General features: G+C 34.9%; 1 protein-coding gene across 1 annotated transcript in view; it reads right to left on the reverse strand.

Annotated features, from left to right (window-relative positions):
- LOC137633185 (uncharacterized) overlaps positions 1 to 5,000 on the reverse strand; it is a 119,266-nt gene that overhangs the window by 68,769 nt on the left and 45,497 nt on the right. The window lies entirely within an intron of this gene.

Genomic DNA, 5,000 nt, shown 5'->3' on the forward strand with positions numbered 1-5,000 from the left:
GAGGTCAAAGAACTTCTAATGCAAGGGGTGTGGAGCTAAAAAGAGGTCAAAGAACTTCTAATGCAAGGGGTGTGGAGCTAAAAAGAGGTCAAAGAACTTCTAATGCAAGGGGTGTGGGAGCTAAAAAGAGGTCAAAGAACTTCTAATGCAAGGGGTGTGGAAGCTAAAAAAAAAAAAGGTCAAAGAACTTCTAATGCAAGGGGTGTGGGAGCTAAAAAGAGGTCAAAGAACTTCTAATGCAAGGGGTGTGGAGCTAAAAAGAGGTCAAAGGACTTCTAATGCAAGGGGTGTGGAGCTAAAAAGAGGTCAAAGAACTTCTAATGCAAGGGGTGTGGGAGCTAAAAAAAAAAAAGGTCAAAGAACTTCTAATGCAAGGGGTGTGGGAGCTAAAAAGAGGTCAAAGAACTTCTAATGCAAGGGGTGTGGAGCTAAAAAGAGGTCAAAGAACTTCTAATGCAAGGGGTGTGGAGCTAAAAAGAGGTCAAAGAACTTCTAATGCAAGGGGTGTGGAGCTAAAAAGAGGTCAAAGAACTTCTAATGCAAGGGGTGTGGAAGCTAAAAAAAAAAAGGTCAAAGAACTTCTAATGCAAGGGGTGTGGGAGCTAAAAAGAGGTCAAAGAACTTCTAATGCAAGGGGTGTGGAGCTAAAAAGAGGTCAAAGAACTTCTAATGCAAGGGGTGTGGAGCTAAAAAGAGGTCAAAGAACTTCTAATGCAAGGGGTGTGGGAGCTAAAAAGAGGTCAAAGAACTTCTAATGCAAGGGGTGGGGGATAGATGTCGCCAGCGAGGCTTTGGGGAAGGCGCGGCGGCGTCTGTGTTCTTTCTGATGCGTAAACTTGATTAAATACAAGTAAAAACAGGGCATTAAATATCTACAGTATTATAAATACTAAACTCTTTCTTATCTTGACAGCACAAATGAAATCTTACAAGTTCCAACATGTAACTAAGCGCTCCTGAAACACGAGTCAACCTTTTACTTCTGCTTGGAGGATATCCTCGCAAGTGAATATGGAAAGAAAGACTTGCTTATACTTCTACCTTTTGCTTCAGAGAATTACCTTGTACTTCTACCTTATGCTTACAAGGATATCCTTCGTTTTTATGAATACCTCCCAGTAGAGAGCATACCTTTGCCAAGAAGTCTTATTTTGCTTTCAACTCCACTGCGTATTTGTACTACGATGTATTTTTTTCAAAATCTAATGGATTTTTCATTGGGTCATATCCCACATACACATCAATCTTTAACGTAATGTTGTTCACAAATAAAAACTAAACTAACAAAATATTTGCCATTTATCAAAGTACTGCTGCGTAATTGTACTTTGATGTACTGTATTCAAAATGATAGATTCATCTTTGGGTCATACCCAACATAATCATCAAAGTTTGGTTAAAATCAGTACAATAGTTTTTGTGTAAAGTTGCTCACAGACAAATAAAAAAACTAAGAATCAGACGGCAACCAAAATGTTACAGGTTCATCCTTGGGTCATACCCAACATGACTCCCAAGTTTGATCAAAATCGGTACAGTAGTTTTGTGTACAAATGCTCACAGACAGACAAATAAACTAAGAATCAGGGGTGAATACATACCCCTAACAACATCTTAGATTTGACTAAGTTAATACAAATCTATTTTTAACCTTTATGTAAGAGGAGGGTATTAGCTATACAAGAGAAGGCAAATAAAAGAGCCAGAGAGAGAGAGAGAGAGAGAGAGAGAGAGAGAGAGAGAGAGAGAGAGAGAGAGAGAGAGAGAGAGAGAGAGAGAGAGATAAGTACTACTCCCTAAACCTCCCTCTTCATAATCTAAACATATGAGGTAATTAATCTTTCAACTTAGCAGGTGGGAGTGACGGTTCACAAGGACGGGTGGAAGACGGTAAGCAAGAACCTGTATGAATATGCAATGCATTCCTGATGTTCGCTTATTCCATGCGTCAGAATGGGAAATCATCCCAAGAATACTCGTGTATATGATACGGTCATTTTGGAAAATTGGTCATTTTACAAAATGCCCGGCCATTATACGAAAAGACCAAATTCGTGGTCACTTTCAAAATGACTTAAATATCTCGATATTTTGCAAAAGGGCCAAGATTTTGGTCCATTTATAAAATCATCGGTATCATCGTTGGCACAGTTACAAAATGTTTAATCAGCAAGTAGGTTAGGTTATGTTAGGTTAGCTACATGCTGATTGGATATTTTGTAACCTTACCAACAATGTTACCCATGAATTTGTAAATGGACCAAAATCTAGCCCCTTTTTCAAAATGTCGAGATATTTAAGTCATTTTGCAAAGCGACCACGAATTTGTTCTTTTCGCATAATGGCCGGGCACTATGTAAAATGACCAATTTTCCAAAATAACCGTAATATATACGCTCCAAAATCAAACCATTGTCCTCTTACTTCATTATGCATGTTGTATATAAGATTTTTCCTAATTCTGACCATCTTTTACATTCAGATCTTCCTACACAGTTCCACCCTGTTGGTAATACTAGGTATGCAAGTTAATCCTAATAGTCGAGCGTTTTCCATCATAAGGCTCAGTACTACACACTATTCTAGAAGTTTTATTCCAGCTGTGACCAAGTTGTGGAATAATCTTCCTAATCGGGTAGTTGAATCAGTAGAACTTCAACAGTTCAAACCTGCAGCAAATATTTTTATGTTGAACAGGCTAACCTAAGTCTTTTTATAGTCTATATATGAATTATCTGTTTTAATGTTGTTAATGTTTTTTTAACATTTCATTTTAATTTGTCATTACTTCTTATATCGTTTATTCATTTTCCTCATTTCCTTTCCCCACTGTGCTATTTTTCCCTGTTGGAGCCCTTGGGCTTATGGCATTTTGTTTTTCCAACTAGGGTTGTAGCTTGGCTAGCAATAATAATAATAATAATAATAATAATAATAATAATAATATAGTGACCATTTAAGCAGGTAAGCAAATTCAAACAGTGAAATGTAAGTGAACGAAAAGTAAACTTGAATCAAATTAAAACAAGTCGCTCAGGAACTTGTAAATCTACCTTGGTCTGGCTACTGAATTCATTATGAATGGTTATAATGTTATTCCACTCTCAGAAGATCTGAGCAACCCTGTCTGTCTTACTCGTGTTTACTTATGCTTAACTCGACAGGCAAATGTCATTTATTCATTTCGAGTCTTTGCTCATTCGATCAGAGAAAAAGGAATTATGAATTATTCTTCCAATTATGTCTCGATGTTCTTTTTTTTTTAATTTGCTTGAAGGTTGTGTATCCCAAAAAGAAATTTGTATTAGAAATGGATATTATTATTTTGAGGCTTTCTCTTTCACCTTCTAAACGTCTCCTACAACAACAACAACAACAACAACAATTTTTAAAATATGCTTTAAGGTTATGTCCCAAAAAGAAATTTGTATTAGAAATGGATATTCTTAATTTGTGGTTTTCTCTTTCACCTTCTAAACCTCTCCTACAACAATAACAACCATTTCTATTCCACTGCAGGACAAAGGCCTTAGATATGTAAATTCATGTCTGAGGTTTGGTCAGTTTTCATCACATCGCTAGCTAGTGGCGGATAGATGATGGTGAGAGATTTTGGTCCGATCGTTCAAACATACCAGCCCATGACAATATGCAAACCCTCTCGCCACGTTAAGGTATCCTCACTCAAAAAGGGAAAAAGTTTACTATATCGTAATAGATATCTTGTAAGAGAAAATATCGACTATACCGTAATAAATATCTTATAATTTTCAATATTTAATTAAATGCCATTGCATTTAATTAATTAAATTTCATTCTCAGGAGACCGGAAAAACATCAAAAAAAAAAAAAAAAAAAAAAAAAAAAATTGTAATGAACTACGTTATTTTTTGTAATGAAAAATTAACATACATATACACGTATTGAAATAAAAAAGCGTGCGTACACACATATCATTCTTATGTATGAGGTTGGGGGTTGGCTCCATTGTAAAACAGAAGAGCAGTCACTGCAACATCGAAATCAACAGTGCCATTTCCACATGAGTATGAATATATATATATATATATATATATATATATATATATATATATATATATATATATATATATATATACATATATATATATATATATATATATATATATATATATATATAATGTGTGTGATAAATTTTGCACATTTAAACGTGTATTTCATATTCAAATAAGCCGTATACTTTAATACATTAATGTCTGGATTCTCTTCGTGGTTAAGTGGTATATCATTGTCATTACAAGTTTCCTGGACCAGGGTTCGATTCCCGGCCGGTGAGAAGCTATTGTCTTTGACTGGTTCCACCTGGGGTTTTGATCCTGAGGTCGATAAGAGAATCCAGACATTGATGTATTAAAATATATGGCTTATTTGAATATACATACATACATACATACATACATACATATATATATATATATATATATATATATATATATATATATATATATATATATATATATATATATACAAAGGCCTTAGACATGTCCTTCCATTTGAGTCTGTTTATGGTCTTTGTGTGCCAGTCCATGCTCGCTAACTTCCTTAGTACTTCGATCCCTCGTCATCTCTTCCTTCCTTTGCTTATTTTGTAATCTCTAGGGACCCATTCTGTTATTCTGTATGTCCATCTGTTATCTGTCATTCTCATTACATGTGCTGCCCAATTCCATTTACTTTTCTTAAAAATTGGTAGCATATCTCTAGTTTATTCGTTTATTTATTTCCATATTTCCTTTCCTCACTAGGTTATTTTTCCCTGTTGGAACCCTTGAGCTTATAGCATTTTGCTTGACCAACTAGGGTTGTAGCCTAGCTAATAATAACAATAATGATAATAATAATTATAATAATAATAATAATAATAATAATAATAATAATTTGGTCTCGTATCCAGGTTACTCTTTTTCTGGTGAGTGCGTGCGTGCGTGTGAGTGAGTGTGTTTCACCACCTATAAACCTCA

The sequence above is a fragment of the Palaemon carinicauda genome, chromosome 42 (assembly GCF_036898095.1).
Source record: "Palaemon carinicauda isolate YSFRI2023 chromosome 42, ASM3689809v2, whole genome shotgun sequence".
NCBI lineage: Eukaryota > Metazoa > Arthropoda > Malacostraca > Decapoda > Palaemonidae > Palaemon > Palaemon carinicauda.